Raw genomic sequence first — 18,464 nt, 5'->3', positions numbered from 1 at the left:
GGGGAAGGGGGAAGGCGTTATTAAAAGATTTTCAGGTCACCTGTAAGATGTGAAAACTCAGCTAAGAAAGCAAGCCTGTCAGATGGTCTCTCAGTGAGACAGTATCTGTTCCTAGGGCACAGACTCAGAACCCTATGAACTCCCTACACCATCTGGATACTACATATTTGAACTCCACAGTCCTCCTGCTACTCTTTTAATGTGTTACTGTTTGGGGAGGTGGCATTCTCAAAAGTCTTTAAAGATTATAGGACTATTTGGGGGGGACCGCGGGAGGAAGAGATATTCAGCTTTACAAAAACATTGTGAAACAAAAGTTTTAAAAAGACTTTCAAGTTACAGTTCTCTTGCCACTCCAGTCTTTATTCTGTTGTCTTGCTAGGCAAACCAGGGTTGCATTTGGGACAAAAACAGAAAGGAATTGCACAAACTGCAGAGACAATGTTTACAGACATCTGTCATTCACATCAGTGTCAACCTTTAACCAAGAGCCTCGCCTCCATTGTCCAAAGGAGAAAAGCAAATGACAGATGTCTGCAGCAAAGAGGCTCAGCGAGCATCATGTTCATGGAAGAATTACTCTAAAGACAGAAAACAAGCTTCTCTCCGAGCAAGCAGATCCCCATTACTCAGATTCAGGTACAAAGTTACAGACCTTAGCAACTAGAAGCCACAGACTACAGAACCTTAGCATCTAGGTCACTCACATTCGGAAGGTGGACATGAGAAGGGGTTTAGCTGATTTCAACAACAACGAAATTTCAACACACCGCCATAAGGGATATCCAAACTCAATATCTCATTTCCCTGGCCAGCAGGGCATGGAGGCGCTGAGAAGCCAGTCAGCTCAGCGAGTGCTTGAGCATACACAATGAAAGACTTGCTCTCAAGGGACCCCTCCGGTCCACACAGCAGCAGATGGTGCTGGAGAGCACCACACCCAGCCCCTCCTGGCTTGAAAGGGAGAGATGACCTCCGCATTTGGGATCTGAGAGTGACATAAAAGAGGAAGAGTTCCCAGAGAAGTCCTTCCATGCTCTTCAGGAAGTCTGATTTAGAGTATAATGACTGAATTCATAGGACAGTTTTTGTGACCCTTCTCCCCCAGAATAGTTGTGAAACCCTCTCCCACTGGAAGATGCTTTCTTGGGCCATCTTCATCAGCTGCCACAGCAGCAGCACTGCCAGTTTAGAGCAAAGCCCATCTCGGGTCTTACCTTGATTGTGTTCACCACCTCTGCACTCGACTCAGCTATCTATCTGCCTTCCACCCTTACACTATCCCAAGCCCCAAGAAGCCAGCTCTGATCTTAAGCACCTTTTATTTACAGCCTCTATGATTTGCTGCTCCAGCAAAAACAAGTCAGACCTGGAAATAAAAACAGCATCTAGGTAATGTACATGGACGGACATTTTTCTCCTCCAGTGGGCAACAGACTCGGAATTCTCTGGACCAATTTGTACTGGAACAATCTACGTTCCCGGGGTTCAGCAGGGGAAAAAGAAAACAGCCAATTACTTCCACACTATAGCATCATAGGACAGGATGTTTAACTACAGCAATTCTCTGCTCTTATCCCCTCTTCTCCTCCTCTCCTTCACTCCCACTCATATAACCCCACTCCATTTCCCTGGCTTACTCGGAGGCTGCCCCTTCCCCATGTGGGAAAACAGCTTCGCAATTCTTGATCACAAAGTCCTCTCCCACTCCACTCTTCAAACTCACCTTTTCCAGGTTATTGTACACATTTGCTACACCCCTCATCTGTTCTTTCTCTCCTGCAAGGTACTTCCCGCTTTAACAAACAAACAAACAAACAACTCAAGTTGCTTTTTATTTTTCTCATCCGTCTGCTTGACAGTTTTTCATTGTACAGCACTGGATTCTGTACCTGAAGTTTTTTTCCCCCACTCTCCTGCTCTAAGGATCTCTTAGACAAAAAAAATGCTACTACTCAGGTATTTACAATGAACCCTCCAACAGTTTACAGGTATATACAGGTATCATACAATGCGCCCTCCAACCGCTTTAATACAGATATCCACCCTCTGGAAACTACAGTTCCCAGCATACAATGCTCCACCTCGATCTGAGCAGAATTCCAAGATGCAGGGCATGGTGACTGGCGATCTGTAGTCTCTGTGGGCCATTCATCCATGACAAAGATTACACATGCCACAGCCAGTTCCCGTTTTATGCACATTGACATCTTGCCAAGGGATGCAGCTAAGTGGGCTCCTGGGTTGACCAAAACTAGGATGGTCCCCACAGGGGATCCCAAACAAGGTCAGATCTAAGGGATATCTAGCGCTCCTGTCTCTGAAATAACTAGGCACCCCTAGGAGCTATTAAAGTCCAACAGAAATCTGGAGAAAGCAAGACATTAAAGCTCTCAAGAGCAGAAAGTTTGCTGGGCAAATGCTAACAATGTCACATAGAACTGGCAACATAATCGTCTGGATCCATTACCTACATTTGCTCTCTAGCTATCATGGTCTGGAATGTTTATGATTCAGTTTACTATTATTATTTCTGAGCAGAACATTTCAACATAGAGCTAGAAACAGACAGTGTTTGCTGTGTCCTTCATTATTCAAGAATGAGACACAGTACAGATAGCAAGCAAACAATCCATTTAGTTTCCACCCCCGGGTGACAATTAAAATCTGCTTCCCTTATTGCAGAATAGAGAGCAAATGAAAGACGTTGATCCCACCCTACGAAAGGCCTTTATTAAAAAAAAAACTCTGAAGAATACGAACAAACCATTAGCTCCTCGCATAAGAAATATCACAGAGAAATGGTTTCACAGAGTCAAACTGGGAAAAGATCTGTAAGGTTGTCTAGTTCTTCAACAACTGAATGGTTCCCTACAGTATATCCCTCAATCTAGTTTAATTTTCCCACGCACTTTTGCCACTTAGATTAACAGGTGGTAATCTCAATAAGAGAGGGGGGACATCTGGCATAAGAAAAGAAGGGAGGCATCATGGCCCCAATATGAGGGAAGCAGAGGAGAGTTATCATGGTATTACCAAGTAGTACGTCCTCCTTTATGGAGCAGTCTTAACATTTTAAACTTCAAAAAGGAAAAACCTAGAAACTTGACAGGAACAATAAAATAATAGAATAATAATATAAAGTAACGTTAAATACTTGTTCAGGAAAATAATAAAACTTTAAATTATCATCACAATAAAAGAAGTTTTTTCAACACCACACTGTGTGGCCCCATGAGGGAATCAACTCCTCCAAAGTCCAGCTTCACCCCAGCTGTTCTGCCTGCCCCTTGCTCCAGCTGGGGATGTTCCTTTGCTTTGACGCTGCAATGAGCGCACCTCTTTCCAGCAGGTCCGCCTGCGAATAACAGCTCTGCGCCAGAGGCCTACACCCAGACACCCAAACTGTATTTCTTCTGTCAGTGTCCCAACAGTCAACCTCGTGGCTGGGCTCCTTGCACACAGCCCTTCACACTCCAGCTTCCTCTAAGACAGCTTCCTCTGGGCAATCCCCTGAGCACAGTCTCTTTTCACCTCCGTCTCTATCTGCCTTCCAAGTACCCCCTTTGGGCAGATTCCAAGCCCCTTCCCCAGCTGTCTCTCTCCCCAGGACAGTATTCTATGCTCCTGCACCACAGCTAGAGCGGGTGGTAATGCCAGGGCTACTGCACTTTAAGGATGCCACCAGCATGATATCCACCTTGAGCGATAATATGAACCTCATCTAGGAAGAGAAAAAGAGGGAGACCTAGAGAAGCATTATGCAAAATAATAGGGACAGAAGCCGAATTCATCAACATGACACTCAGAAGCCTGAACAGACCAGCACAAGACCAAAATAAATGGTGGAAACTGGTGAACACCGTATGCACCTGAGGTGTCTGAGGAGGACAGAGGAGACGATGATGTGGAGAACAGATGACGAAGAGAACATCAAAAGAAACCCATTGGCTTAGAATGGCTACAGGGATGGCACATGCCTTCTTGCTCTGTGGGGATGGTGCATGAGCAGTCTGGTCAGCACTAGGAGCTGAGAGAGGACGGAGCACGCCCAGGGTACACAGAATCTTTGGAGATTTTAATTGTTAAACTCTAAGAAGTCTCTAGTGAGCTTGTGCAACAGCCAAGTTTTGGCCGATACTCACAGGGACAGCAAAAGACTTATGGGGATGCTAGGGTTTTTCAAATGAAAGGCAGAGTTTGGGTTTTTTTAAAAAACACATTGCAAAAAAAAATTTCCTACCCTCATTCTTGGAAATGGCTGAACTGTTTTGGATTAATCTTTCCAGAAACGTCCAGCCTGAGGCAGACACCTGGCATGGAAAATACCAGTTCAATTGGTTAATTGAGGTTTGCAAAATTATAAGCAGCTGAAAACTGGGTCTAATAATAGGAAGAGTCATTAAAACCTTGATAATTGACTATGCTACCAGCCCCACCTATATTAAAAAACATACTGTAGATAGATTAGATTCTAAGACCCCTTGATATGTAATCATCTTTGTGTTATCAATCTAATTTAGACCATATGCTCCTTTTGGACAAGACAATGACTTTATTTGCACATCAATAGCATGATATAAAACAAAAATTATGATGATATGTGTGAAGGTGCCAGTTTTATGTAGTCATTTATCTCAGAGCAAGCACATTTTAAATAATATTCAGTTTAAATTTCCTTTAGCTCACACATGGGCAACTTGTAGAGAGCATTCTGAACAGGTGGTGGATAAATACATGTTCTGATTACTGAATGCGACATTCAGATTTCCTTAATCATGATTTCTTGTTGCCCAGAAACAGGTCTTTTTAAAACCTCCTATGATTACTGAAGCATGGGTGGCCTTGGGTGAAGGAGGAACAGAACATGGGCAAGGCTTTCCCATCAGCAGCACATCAGAAGAGACAAAGGGGTGTGCGTGTTAAACATCCCCAGAAACCGTGGTGCTTCTCTCATGAGTTGTCCTCCCACCCCCACACCTCTGCACATTCCTAACCATGCTGCAGAAAATGGCATACTTAAAAATCAGTTGCAACCCTAAACAAGCTCGTCCGCAACAGACAAATGATGAAACGAAGGTGAAATGAGATCCTTTGAGAAGGTTAATATAGTCGGACGTTGCTTGCCATTTCTGCTCATTAAACCTGGCAGCATTTCCTCCCCAGGAGGTTCCATGAAGTAAGAACGACTTAATCAAGGGAGCTCTTCTAGGTAGAGAGAGAAAGTTTGCTGGGTCAGGCTGATGAATAAAGGACGGGAAATCCTCCTCCTCCTATGAGGAATTGACAACATGAGCGAATAAGTGGAAAGACACTGAAACATCAGGAGTAGGTAGGCAAAATCCATCTACACTCTGGAATGCTGCAAGCCCCTGGCCAAAGATACACTGCAGGGAATCTGAAGTACACCTTGCTAGTTTCAAAACCAAACCCCTCTGCTATCTGAGCAGGCATCTTCCTTCCAGCAGAGGGCAGTGATGTGCCCACACATCCACCAAGTCTGAATTTACAAAATCATAGAAGTGTTATATAAAGGGTTGCCAGCCTTCCCAGTTTGGCCGGGAGTCTCCTGGAATCAGGCTTGATCTCCTGGGGGCTACTGAAACCAATCTGGGAGATTTTAGGCCCCTAAAAGTCCAGCAGCGCAGTGGGGCTAAGGCAGGCTCCCTACCTGCCCTGACTCCGCGCTGTTCCCGGAAGTGGTAACATGTCCAGCAGTGGCTCCTAGGAGAAGGCGCAGCCAGGGGGTCCCCACACACAGCCCCCGCCCCGAGAGCCAACTCCGTAGCTCCCATTGGCCAGGAATGGGGAATCATGGCCAATGGGAGCTGCGGAGGCAGTGCTTGCAGGCAGGGGCAGCACGCAAAGCTGCTGCCTCTGTGAGCCTAGGAGCCACTGCTGGGAGCCACTCAAGGTAAGTGCTGCCTGGCTGAAGCCTGCACCCTGAACCCCACTCCTGCACCCCAACCCCCTGCCCCAGCCTCCTCCCAGAGCTTGCACCCCAACCTCTTGCCCCACCCCGATGCCCCTCTTGCACCCACACTCCCTCCCAAAGTCTGTACCCTGAACCCCTGCCCCAGGTCAGAATCCCCTCCTGGAGCTTGCACCCCCTTCTGTAACCCAACCCCCTGGCCCAGGCTCAGCCCTGAGCCCCGCCCCCCCACTCCAAACCCCTCGGCCTCACCCCCCAGCCCAGAGCCCACACCCCAACCCTCTGCCCCAGCCCAGTGAAAATGAGTGAGGGTGGGGCAGAGCGAGCGACAGAGGGAGGGGGCTGGAGTGAGCGGAGCCTCGGAGAAGGAATGTTTTATTTTCTAATTGCACAAACCCAGTTATATAACTAGGGTTGCCAACTGTCTAGCTTACTATCAGAGACCCAGAACAACATTAGCTAACTAAGCTACTGTATATCACATGTCACAGGATCTGTGACACGCTTTAAAAATTCTTTGCTGTTTACACATTTCCAATATTAATTGTTCCTGAATAATACATATTAAGAATATACGGTCCATATTAAGACTTAATGCACGATTTTGTATTTACAACACATTTTTGTAACTGGTTTTGCAGCATTATAGATAGTTAATAGCACAGCATTCCACAGAGTTTAAATACATAAACGCAGAAGAGTGCCTTAAGAGACTGCATATTTATATAGTTTTGTTTTTTTACAGTTTTTTTAAAATTAAAATTAAAAATTGCTCCCAGATAGAGGTGATAACATGCCAAGTTTCAAGCTAGAGGAACTCTTCCTTTTTCTGAAGTGTCAAGTGCTATAAAGCTCACACAATTTGACTTCTAATAGAAAAGCTAACAACTTTTAACACTGCTGGGAAGAGATAATTCATCTATAGGAACCTTAAGAAATATTTTTTTTTTATATATATATATATATATATATATATATATATATATACACACACACACACACATATATAAAATCAGAACATTTAAATAAATCAGAAAAAACTCAGTTTCAAATATTAACAGCAAAGTTTGCCCTTAAAAGCACAATGGGTACATCCGTCTGTGGAAGACCCCAGAACAGAGTTCCGGATTCCTTAACAGGGCAGCTGTAGCAAGAAAAGGGACTCAAAGGTGAACAGCGTCAAGTGACTTTCTTGCAATGGCTTCCATTTGCAAGTCAACAGATTATTTTTTTAAGTGCTACCCTCACAGCCCCTGGGATCTGATAACTTTTCTTTCTGCTTCTCGCTTCATCACTAGGAAGAGACTCTGCACTGGGAATTTAGCTTACAGTTGTGCTGGTGATGCATAAAGTAGAACAGAATCCAGCTCACCCACCCATCGTTATGTTGATGGCACAAGGCCCAACAGAGTAAAGACCTGTTTGTCGATCAAGCGTTTTCCGATCATAAGTGCCTGCTCCGAGCGGCAGATATGGTAGACTAAGGCTAAGATTATGCCATTGTTATGATCACTTTTCTGATAACATGCCACATAGGCAGAAGAGGGGACAGCACCAGACAGGCTTGCTAACTTTGGTAACTATCACAAATTTCAGTATAACAAGTGGCGGCAACAAACCAATAGGTTTGCATCCATTCTTCAGACAGACATTTTTAGAACAGATTTTCCTGGCTTGATTTTCATTGTTGCCCTCCTTGACATGTATTTCTCTTTGGCAGCATTCCGTACAGAACGCTTTTCCATTTCTGCATCTTTAAATGACTTTGCTCCTTCAAATTATAATGTATTAACATGACAAAATACCATGCACACTCACCAAGAAAACACGACGTGCACACAGTGTATAGTGCATGTTTTTTTCGTGTCACTTGTTTATCCCACGCCCAGTCTTTCATTTCTTGTTGTGCCTCGTTTGACTTAACTCCCTGCTCCAAAGATCTTACAATCTGTCCGCTTGTGAGGCACAGCTATAGAACAGTAAAGTGGTCATTTGAAACATTTAGCTATTAACCACCTGCATGAGTGAATTCTACAGCAATTGCCATGGAATGACTCATACAAATGAGTATGTGTGCTTTGAGAGATTCATTTAGGAGAAACCGAAAGCTGATTCCTGCCTCCTTTCCTCATTCAGGCATCTCTAGACACCTCTCCTCATTTCCCTTCATCCAGTTCTCTTTCATCTCCTCCGCACACCGCTATCCTTATTCAGATGTTAGCACCATCCCAAACCCTCATACTTCCCCCACATCCACTATTAAGCAGCCTTCCTTTTAAGTTCTGATGCCAGCACCAAGGTCCCATCTAAACTACAATTTCTACAGCATAGGGGGATCCTGTTACAACTTAGGACTAAAACAATGTTCATGCCTTCAGTATGGACAGGATCAAGTTGTGCTACAGCCAATCAGAGCCCATGGCTGGGACAGACCAACAGGGGCTGGATCAATTGGTGATTGCCCTGTTCTGTTCATTCCCTTTGAAGCATCTGGCATTGGCCTCTGTCAGAAGACAGGATACTAGGCTAGATGGATGGGCAGTCTGACCCAGTGTGGCCGTTCTTATGGTGCAGTTTAGGGAACCACTTAAAATCGTTTTCATCCGAACTGTGTTTGAGCCACACTTGGGGTGGAGGGAGACAGCTCTGGTAGCAGGATCTCACAGCATGGTGGAAACAATATTGACGACCATGCTGGGAAGTTGGAGCTTTCTGCAATACCAATACACAGCCCTGGTCAGGAAACATGGACTGGTGCCAAAGTAATGTGTTCTACACTAGCTCCCTCTTGTCGTGGATTTCCCCCACGCAAACAATGCATCTTCCTTCCAGGCTGAGGTCTCACTAATTGGAACAATTCAGGATAGTTATTTCAACGGAGTGAAAGAGGGGCAGAGTAATCTCAGACAAAGCACTGGTTTGGGGGCCAAGAGTCCGGAGTTCTATTCCCAGCTCTGCAATTGACCTGCTATGTGATTTGGGTCAAGTCACTTCTCTAAGTCCTCTGCTCCCTCACTGATAAAACGGGGACAAATGTTATTTTTCTTCCTTTGCAAAGCGCTATGAGATCTATAGGCAGAACAGCTCTACATAAGAGCCAATTATTACTGCTTCACTGTAAGCAGAGGGTTTCATTGTGCACCCCAGAGTAAACAAGGGACTCAGAAAGTAGCATCAATCCTCGAGTCTTATTCACCATTCATTTCCATCGTACGTTGCTAAAAGGTGCACTGGGTGGGCTCTTTAAATAAAAGCACTGCTGTACAACTAGCAACCACAGCAAAAGGAACATGTCCCTATTAATTCCTGCCTACTGCAAACTCCAGGACTCAGCTAGCCCAGCATAACAACGCCAGTTACAGAGATTTAACACAGTAATTTCAAACCCATTTAACGTCATGAACCTCTGTCTCTCCCAGATAAGGAATCTCAGAACAATCAAGTTAAAGGTGATTGGGCTGAAGTGCGTAATAGGAATGTTAAATATTGTGATTAGGCAAACAGAAAGGTGGGGGAAGTTTCCAGGTAGTTCCTAAACACTTAGAACAAGAGGATTCTTAGTATTTATCATCTATATTTCAGTAGCGTCAAGAGGACCCTGTGTCAGGGCCTCCTTTATACTACATGCTGTACAAAAGGCAAAAGAAAAAGGAGACCCTGCAACAGACGGCTTACAATCAAAATTGCAAGAAGATACAACAAATGGGCATCACACACAATGAAGGGGTAAGCAGCGAGGGAAAAGACAAGGGAGAGAATAAGAACTGACTACTGGAGAAGTTCTGTGTTGGACAAACGGGTATCCCACCTCTCCTGCAGGACAGGAGCATCTTTTCCAGGAACTTACTGCTTTACAACAGAACTCATCATGCAGGGCAGGTGGTCAGACAGGTGGTACTTTAAGGCTAGAGACTCTGCATGCACCTGAGACACTTTATATGGTTCTGAATAAGGTGAGACTGTTACACTAATATTTAAGGTATGTGATGGTGGGGTGGCTCCACCTCGCAGGTTTATGATGGCACCCTCTGCTTTCGGTTTGTCTCTGTTTATCACCTGTTATGGAGAGCACTGCAGTTTGTAGGGCAAACAGGAGACCTCACTGCAAATCTAGGGCACACAACCTTTCCATTGATCAATGGCACAAGCCTCAACCCTTCCATGTCTCAGAGGGGTTAAAGGCTGACCATTCCCAATAGTCAAGCTTATTCTTTAATGCATACATGCAAAATCTTATACACACTATTGTCCAAGAACCACAATCCGCAGCCCCTGTGTGTGTTGTTCATGCTACAGATAAACGGAATGTAGTGCCGCGAGGCACTAGCTGCTACTCTAAGTGCAGGTTGGTAACACCGTGCTCTGTTTACTAGGATTTCCTGCTTTTGAAGCTGTATAAACAGTTGCATTTTTAATTTAGTTTCAAGTAAATGTTGCTTGCCCATATATTTAGAGCAGAAACTTTAGGAGGAAGGAAGCCAAAGCTAGAAAAGCAAAAGGCATTAGAATACATACAATGTATACACACCCTGATTTCATTTGTTATCCCCTGTATCAGACCCTTTCCCCGCAGTGTCCCTCCTAGTCCCACCAGGACCCTTGAGCTATATTTTGGGTCCAACTCTCCCAAGACACAGCCCTACCTTATTACAGTTGTGAAGTGCTTTCAGACCCTAGGATGAGAAGCGCTAAGAGACGTATAAAATTTCCCCCTCTTACCCTTTATATGTCTTCCCCCTGAAATTTCTGTCTTCCCTGCTCCTCGTTCCACACCCCGCTCTTCTCTTTTTCTCCCACAACTCCAGGGAGGATGACAGCTGCCTTCAAGTTCTCCCACCGATGCAAGATAGTAAGTGCTGCTTACTGCCTAGTGGGCCACAGTCCCCTAAGGCCCCCAGTACTCAGTGCAGCAGCTCCCTCCTTCAACCCAGCCATCCAGCTGCAGGATGCTGTTACCAAAGTCACATATCTTTGAAGCATGCATGCAAACTCAAGGCACTGTACAAATAATGTCCATCCCACTCTAGGGTACCGCACAGTTTAATAGCAAAGGCAGCCTGAAAGGACAGGACATTAACAAACTGATGAATGTGAGGTAGAAGCCATGGGGAAACTGAGGCAGAGAGCAGTTAAGTGCCCAAGGCTGCAGAGGAAGTCAGTGGCAGAGAAGAGATTAAAATGTAGGAGTCCCTTGTTGACACTGTTGCGCTCAAACCCCCAATGTGACCTTCATTAGACTAAGTCAATGGGACAAAACATGAGCTGAGTTTGGAAACTCCCGAGGAGACAAGAAGAATCCATGCCATTCAGCTGCCAGGTCATTTGCTTCTGAACTGAGCACACACATAGGAGCATGGCAGAGACATGGCTCATTGCTCTAACACCCGTCCCTCCACAATTGTTCAGACATTTGTGCTTCAGCACAAACTAATGTTCTTCTCCCTCCCCTCCTCAATGCCCAGAGGGACAAGAGCCCCGGTGACTGATTTCTGAACAAGATGGGGATCTTTATTGCAGAGAAACCAAAGAGCCCCTCTCCCTTCCCACCCCCACAATGCCCAGTGCTCAAAGAGCTGAAGGCCACCGCCTGGGCACCTTCTGGCTATGCTGCCAAAGACACTGTGATAAGGACAGGCTCCTTTGCGCACAGCTGCAACAGAAGGGAACAAAAAAGCCTTTCGGACACTGCAGCAACAGGAGGCACTGCCCCTGCTTCTCCCAGCTCTGATTGGGGAGCCCCATGGCTCAGCAGGGGAAGTTGGGTAGGCAGAGCTATCCCTGGACGCGTCACTGAGAACGCTCGGCAGGGGGCAGAGCACGGTCAGGGAAGACATGCAGTAATAGTTTCCTTGCTATTCTAGCGTCTTGGGACTCCAAACCCCACAGGGATTGGGGGGGGGGGTAGGGGGTAATTAACTTGGAGTAACAGGATAACACTGAACAAAGGGAAACTTCAGATAATGCTCACTCTAGCCCACAAAGCCTCCCTAGATTCTAGCAACGGAAGAGACTCATCAGGGCATCCTCCTACAGCTAGGCTGAACCGGCAGTACAGGCTCTTGTCTAGTTTTAAATGTGACCAGCAGTAGAGCTTCTCCTGGAAGATTATTTCAGAAACAAACAAGATTTCAGTGTTAGGATGTATTCAAAGAGGAAATTCATACATTGGCTGCAGCTATTTGAAGATTTGTGGCCATAGCAACATTACCCTAATCTACACTGCATGAAACAAAAGCTACTCTCATCATGTTGCTCCCCACCCCCTCCGCTTCGCCAGCAATGCCAGCCCCGAATGCCCATTTGCCCACTTCCTTCCCCAGATTCCTCTGTGCTTTCTTCCACAACAAACCCCTTGTGTGTGGAATGCGCTCCTTGAATGCTTTGGCCTCATTCAGTTCCCCCATCCAGACCCACCTCAGCTGCAATGTCCCCAGGAAGTCAGCCACATGACAACGGTGAGGTTGAGGGGCACTCTTGGAAAGCTGATTATCTTGATAACTAATAATAAAGGAGTAACACTTTTCGTGGTCTGGGCCTATCACACTATGCACCTACCTGGCCTGTGCTTTTCTTCCTCCTCCCTCCAACGGTTTGTTACACTCACTTGCTCTGTCTTATCTTAAATTTGATTGTAAGCTCTTTGGGCAGGGGCTGTCTCTTATTGTATGTCTTTTCAGTGCCTAACATAATGGGGCCCTGATCTCCGCTGGAACCTTCAGGCACTACCGTAATAAAAACAAAATCAATTAAAATACTGAGGGATCAAGCTAACGAGCTGTTTGCCTGCCCCCTGTTCCATCTGCCTCCAACCACCAAGGCGCATCTGGTGAGAGGAGCTGCACACTGAACTGAGGAAGATGCTGGTGGTAACGCTGTCACTATATTTAGCTTCACAGGTCAGCAGTAGCATTTGGGCTTCCTGCTTCCAGACAGAACATCTGGATTCTATAAAGTCAAGCGAGCGTTTTCCCACAACTCAGATTTTAATAAGGGCAATGGGAAGGGGGGGAGGCTAGGGAAAACGGCTTCCTTTCCAAATTAGTAACAAGGGGCACAGGGCTGCAGTAATTCTGCATCTAGGATGGCCCAGCAGAGGTGATCATGTTCTGCCCACTTGTTCCTGCGGTTACATTTGGATACACTATAGGAGGAAATCTCACACAGTGGTTTAAGCAAGGGACTGGGAGTTAGATGATCTGAGTTCTAGTCTAAGCTCTGCCACAGACTTGCCCTTTAGCCACCCAGCTTTCTCTGGGACATACTAGGAACAGTTCCTGAGACAGAGGAAGAGGAAACATTTTTTCCCCGCCCCCAACAGGACTGGGAAAGCTGGAGCTCATCTCTCTTCACCCACAAGCAGGGAAACTCTACAAGCTTGTCCTGAAATCCCCAGTCACTAATCTCCCCACTGAATGTGTCCGATGAAGTGAGCTGTAGCTCACGAAAGCTTATGCTCAAATAAATTTGTTAGTCTCTAAGGTGCCACAAGTCCTCCTTTTCTTTTTACTTTCCAATAGACACCCAAGTGCCGCAATACCTCTCCCTCACCAAACCACAACACAACTAGAATAGGGGAAAAGGCTGAGTGTTTTATAGCAGGCAGAAGACTGTAAATATGGGAACTAACCACATCTGGAGCCGAAGTGGCTGTAAGAAATAGGCATGTTTTGGGGACGGGCATAGCTGGAGCCATTAGACTTTCAGTCATCTGCTAGAACTCTCAATCAGGGTCTCAAACCATGCCTCCCTGGGCAGCTGGTCTGATCTGTTCCAGGGGAGACACCAATTCTGGAATCGCACGAGCTCAACACCTGCCTACCCGAATAAAGATCTTTCAGAGGAAGAGAGGACACTTCTGTAGTTCAGACCCAGCGGAAGCAAGCTCAGCAAGACAGAAGAGTTGTCAGGGCTCCCTGGACACATGTAACCCCTTTGAAGTTTTAGGCCCTTTTCACATGTTCAGCACCCAGGTATTTCAGTGCCTGGCACTCTAAAAATACCTTACCAGCAGACGACTGCATTCCACAGGAGTAGTATGCAGCAGCCATCTGCTAAGTGCCAGTGTTCCAACAGAACAGGAGTTCTTTAGCACATATGCAAAGAAGCAATGGAGGTGTATGTTGCCCCAGGTATGTTGGAAAACACCAAAAGGACTGAAGGTAAAAAAATCCATTACAATCAACATACCACACTGACTATGGTGAGAGATTGTGCCACACACTCTCAAAGAAACTGCGGAACCACCTGATCAACATCCTATACAGCAAACAGGAGAAGATCAAGAATGAGCTCTCAAAACTGGAGACTCTCATAAAAAAACAACCTTCTACACAAACTTCCTCATGGTTGGACTTTACAAAAACTAGACAAGCCATTTACACCACACACTTTGCTTCTCTACAGAGGAAAAAAAAGACACTAAACTATCTAAACTCCTACATGCCACAAGGGGCCACAACAGTATTGTTAATCTATCCAGCTATACTCTTAGGCCAGCAGAAGAGTCTGTCCTATCTCGGGGTCTCTCCTTTTGCCCCACCACCCACACGAACATGATATAGATCTGCAGTAACCCAGAATCCTACTTTCGCTGTCTCCTACTCAAGGAATATTTCCAACTCACCACCGAACAGCACACTAACCCACAGAAACCTTCCTACAACGCTACAAAAAGAAGGATTCTGCGTGGACTCCTCCTGAAGGTTGAAATTACAGACTGGACTTCTATATAGAGTGCTTCCGCCGACGTGCATGGGCTGAAATTGTGGAAAAGCAGCATCACTTGCCCCATAATCTCAGCCGTGCAGAACACAATGCCATCCACAGCCTCAGAAACAACTCTGATATCATAATCAAAAAGGCTGACAAAGGAGGTGCTGTAGTCAACATGAATAGGTTGGAATATGAACAAGAGGCTGTTAGGCAGCTCTCTGACACCACATTCTACAGGCCATTACCCTCTGATCCCACTGAGGGTTACCAAAAGAAACTGCACCATCTGTTCATGAAACTCCCTGAAGAAGCACAGGAACAAATCTACTCAGACACACACCCCTAGAGCCCCGACCAGGGGTATTCTATCTGCTAACCCAAGATCCATAAACCTGGAAATCCTGGACACCCCATCATCTCAGGCACTGGCATCCTGACAGCAGGATTGTCTGGCTATGTAGACTCTCTCCTCAGGCCCTACGCTACCAGCACTCCCAGCTATCTTTGAGACACCATTGACGTCCTGAGGAAACTACAACCCATCGGTGATCTTCCAGAAAACACCATCCCAGCCACTATGGATGTAGAAGTCCTCTACACCAACATTCCACACAAAGATGGACTACAAGCCGTCAGGAACTGTATCCCCAATAATGTCACGGCAAACCTGGTGGCTGAACTTTGTCCTCACCCACAACTATTTCAGATTTGAGGACAATTTATACCTTCAAGTCACCGGCACTGCTATGGGTACCCACATGGCCCCACAGTGTGCCAACATTTTTATGGCTGACTTAGAACAACTCTTCTTCAGCTCTCGTCCCCTAATGCCCCTACTCTACTTGCACTACATTGATGACATCTTCATCATCTGGACCCATGGGAAGGAGTCCCTTGAGGAATTCCACCATGATTTCAACAATTTCCATCCCACCATCAACCTCAGCCTGGACCAGTCCACGCAAGAGATCCACTTTCTGGACACTACAGTGCAAATAAGCGATGGTCATATAAACACCACCCTATACCAGAAACCTACTGACTGCTATACTTACCTGCCTGCCTACAGCTTTCATCCAGACCACATTACACGATCCATTGTCTATAGCCAAGCTCTAAGATACAACCGCATTTGCTCCAATCCGTCAGACAGAGACAAACACCTACAGGATCTCTATCAAGCATTCTTACAACTACAATACCCACCAGGTGAAGTGAAGAAACAGACTGACAGAGCCAGAAGGGTACCCAGAAGACACCTACTACAGGACAGGCCCAACAAAGAAAGTAACAAAACGCCACTAGACGTCACCTACAGCACCCAACTAAAGCCTCTCCAGCGCATCATCAAGGATCTACAGCCTATCCTGAAGGACAATCCCTCACTCTCACAGACCTTGGGAGACAGGCCTCAGTCCTTGCTTACAGACAGCGCCCCAACCTGAAGCAAATACTCACCAGCAACTACACACCACACAACAAAAACACTAACCCAGGAACCAATCCCTGCAACCAACCCATTGCCAACTCTGTCTGCATATCTATTCAAGGGATACCATCATAGGACCTAACCATATCAACCACACCATCAGGGGCTCGTTCACCTGCACATCTATCAATGTGATATATGTCATCATGTGCCAGCAGTGCCCCTCTGCCATGTACATTGGCCAAACTGGACAATCTCTACGCAAAAGAATAAATGGACACAAATCAGACATCAAGAATTGTAGCATTCAAAAACTAGTAGGAGAACACTTCAGTCTCCTTGGACGCTCAATAACAGACTTAAAAGTGGCAATTCTTCAACAAAAGAACTTCAAAAACAGACTCCAACGAGAAATTGCAGAACTGGAATTAATTTGCGAACAGGACACCATCAAATTAGGCCTGAATAAAGACTGGAAGTGGACGGGTCACTATAAAAAGTAATTTTCCCTCTGCTGATACTCACACCTTCTTGTCAACTGTTGGGAATGGGCAATGTCCACCTTGATTGCATTGGCGTCATTAGCACTACAAAAGTAATTTTCCCTCTGTTGCTATTCAGCCCTTCTTGTCAACTGTTGAGAATAGGCCACTTCCACCTTAATTGAATTGGCCTCATTAGCACCAACTCCCCCCCACACACACTTGATTAGGCAACTCCCATCTTTTCATGTGCTATAATATATATACTGCTTACTGTATTTTTCACTCCATGCATCTGATTAAGTGGATTTTAGCCACGAAAGCTTATGCCCAAATAAATTTGTTCGTCTTTAAGGTGCCACAAGGACTTCTTGCTGTTTTTACTGTAATTTAAGAAGACTTGGTGTAGTTTCTCCTGGACCACATTTCAGCATGAAGACATACGGCAGTCACATCCAAGGAGCAATGCATGCTTGAACCCACAGTAAATACCTTACCTGAAAATCAGGTTTCTGCAACCTGAATCCAGCTTCCAACCAGTCAGATAGCTGTGATCACCAATGAGAAAGTTTTATCTGGGCGCTTTCAGACTCCTTCGCAACCACCTTCTTGCTCAGATCTCACAGTGTTCCCATGGACAAACAACAGGGTCAACTAAACACAAAAACAAACAAAGACTTCTTTAACTGTGGTGTATTATTGTAGTTGATGAACTTGGAACCAAAGCATTTCAAATCAAGCAACTCCAGTGGGGGAGGGATAGCTCAGTGGTTTGAGCATTGGCCTGCTAAACCCAGGGTTGTGAGTTCAATCCTTGAGGGGGCCATTTGGGATCTGGGGCAAAAATTGGGGATTAGTCCTGCTTTGAGCAGGGGGTTGGACTAGATGACCTCCTGAGGTCCCTTCCAACCCTGATATTCTATGATTCTATGCAATATCTGTGAGCTCCAAAGTCTACTGGTGAACAAGAGCCACTGTCTGTGTACTCAATTACTGTAGGACAGCTTACTCCTTTTCCTTTATTTTCTGGAGCATAAATGCAACAAGATAAAAGTGTGCAACAAATGCACTCAACACAAAGACCTTCGACTCACAAGCACTTCTGCTTCTTCTATGTTTCAAATAAAGTTTGGAGACCCTGCACTCCCCAATCAACCAACACATCAACCACAGAGATGAAAGTCATTTACTTTAACAGCTATTATTTGAATTATCTCCTCCACTATGCTCAATTGTGATACATAACCACCCGCTGCACACAGGAACCACACCAAGCTTGTAAGATTTCAAATCTACTTTCTGATTTTATTCAGCTGAAACTCAGAGTGGTTCAAGAAAGAGCTCTTGAAAAGACAAAAACGGATGTGGCACTAATCAAGAGGAGGAAGCCAAAAACATTGACTTGTTTTTTGTTAGTATCAGTTTGCAAAAATCCCATGATTCTTTAAAAGAAGGGTTCTGTGAACCCTCTCCCACTTCTCCCTTGACCATCTGCCTTCCATGAGCAAACATCTCACCACCAAGAGGACCACCCAGCTGATATCAAGAGTCCCAGATCCTGTGAGCAATTCCAGTGTCTTAAGCAAGCAAGCAAGTTCTCTCAGTTAAGAAAGTAATCATTTCAAACTTTCAATGGAATTATAATCAAAGTAAAGAGGAGATTATCTTGGACAGTGGTCTTTAAAAATTAAAAGAGTAACCTGTGTTAAAGAGCCTTTGTTTTTATATTCTGCTTTCCATGTGGATTTGGCTTAGCCATGGGGTTGAATTTTGCTTAAAGACTGTAATCGTTTATACAGCTGTTTAAGCCATGATTAAATTTAATTGGTGTGCACCAGGGAGAAAGTATTGTTCCCTCCAACCACTAGAGAACACATTTGTATCTGAGCTCCGTGCTAGGTGCATCCAG

General features: G+C 45.4%; 1 protein-coding gene across 6 annotated transcripts in view; it reads right to left on the bottom strand.

Moving 5' to 3' along the window:
* EXTL3 (exostosin like glycosyltransferase 3) overlaps window positions 1-18,464 on the bottom strand; it is a 221,763-nt gene that overhangs the window by 106,166 nt on the left and 97,133 nt on the right. For 5 of the 6 annotated variants that reach the window (XM_077812347.1, XM_077812343.1, XM_077812345.1 and 2 more), the window contains exon 2: window positions 17,053-17,209. The exons of the other annotated variant lie outside the window; for it this stretch is intronic. The gene's annotated coding sequence lies outside the window, so the exon portion shown is untranslated. The remainder of the gene's footprint in view (window positions 1-17,052; window positions 17,210-18,464) is intronic. 6 annotated transcript variants of the gene reach the window in all.

The sequence above is a fragment of the Eretmochelys imbricata genome, chromosome 3 (genome assembly GCF_965152235.1).
Source record: "Eretmochelys imbricata isolate rEreImb1 chromosome 3, rEreImb1.hap1, whole genome shotgun sequence".
NCBI classification, from domain to species: Eukaryota; Metazoa; Chordata; order Testudines; family Cheloniidae; genus Eretmochelys; species Eretmochelys imbricata.
The sequence above is the reverse complement of the archived record's forward strand: the minus strand, read 5'-3'. Positions and strand labels throughout refer to the sequence as shown.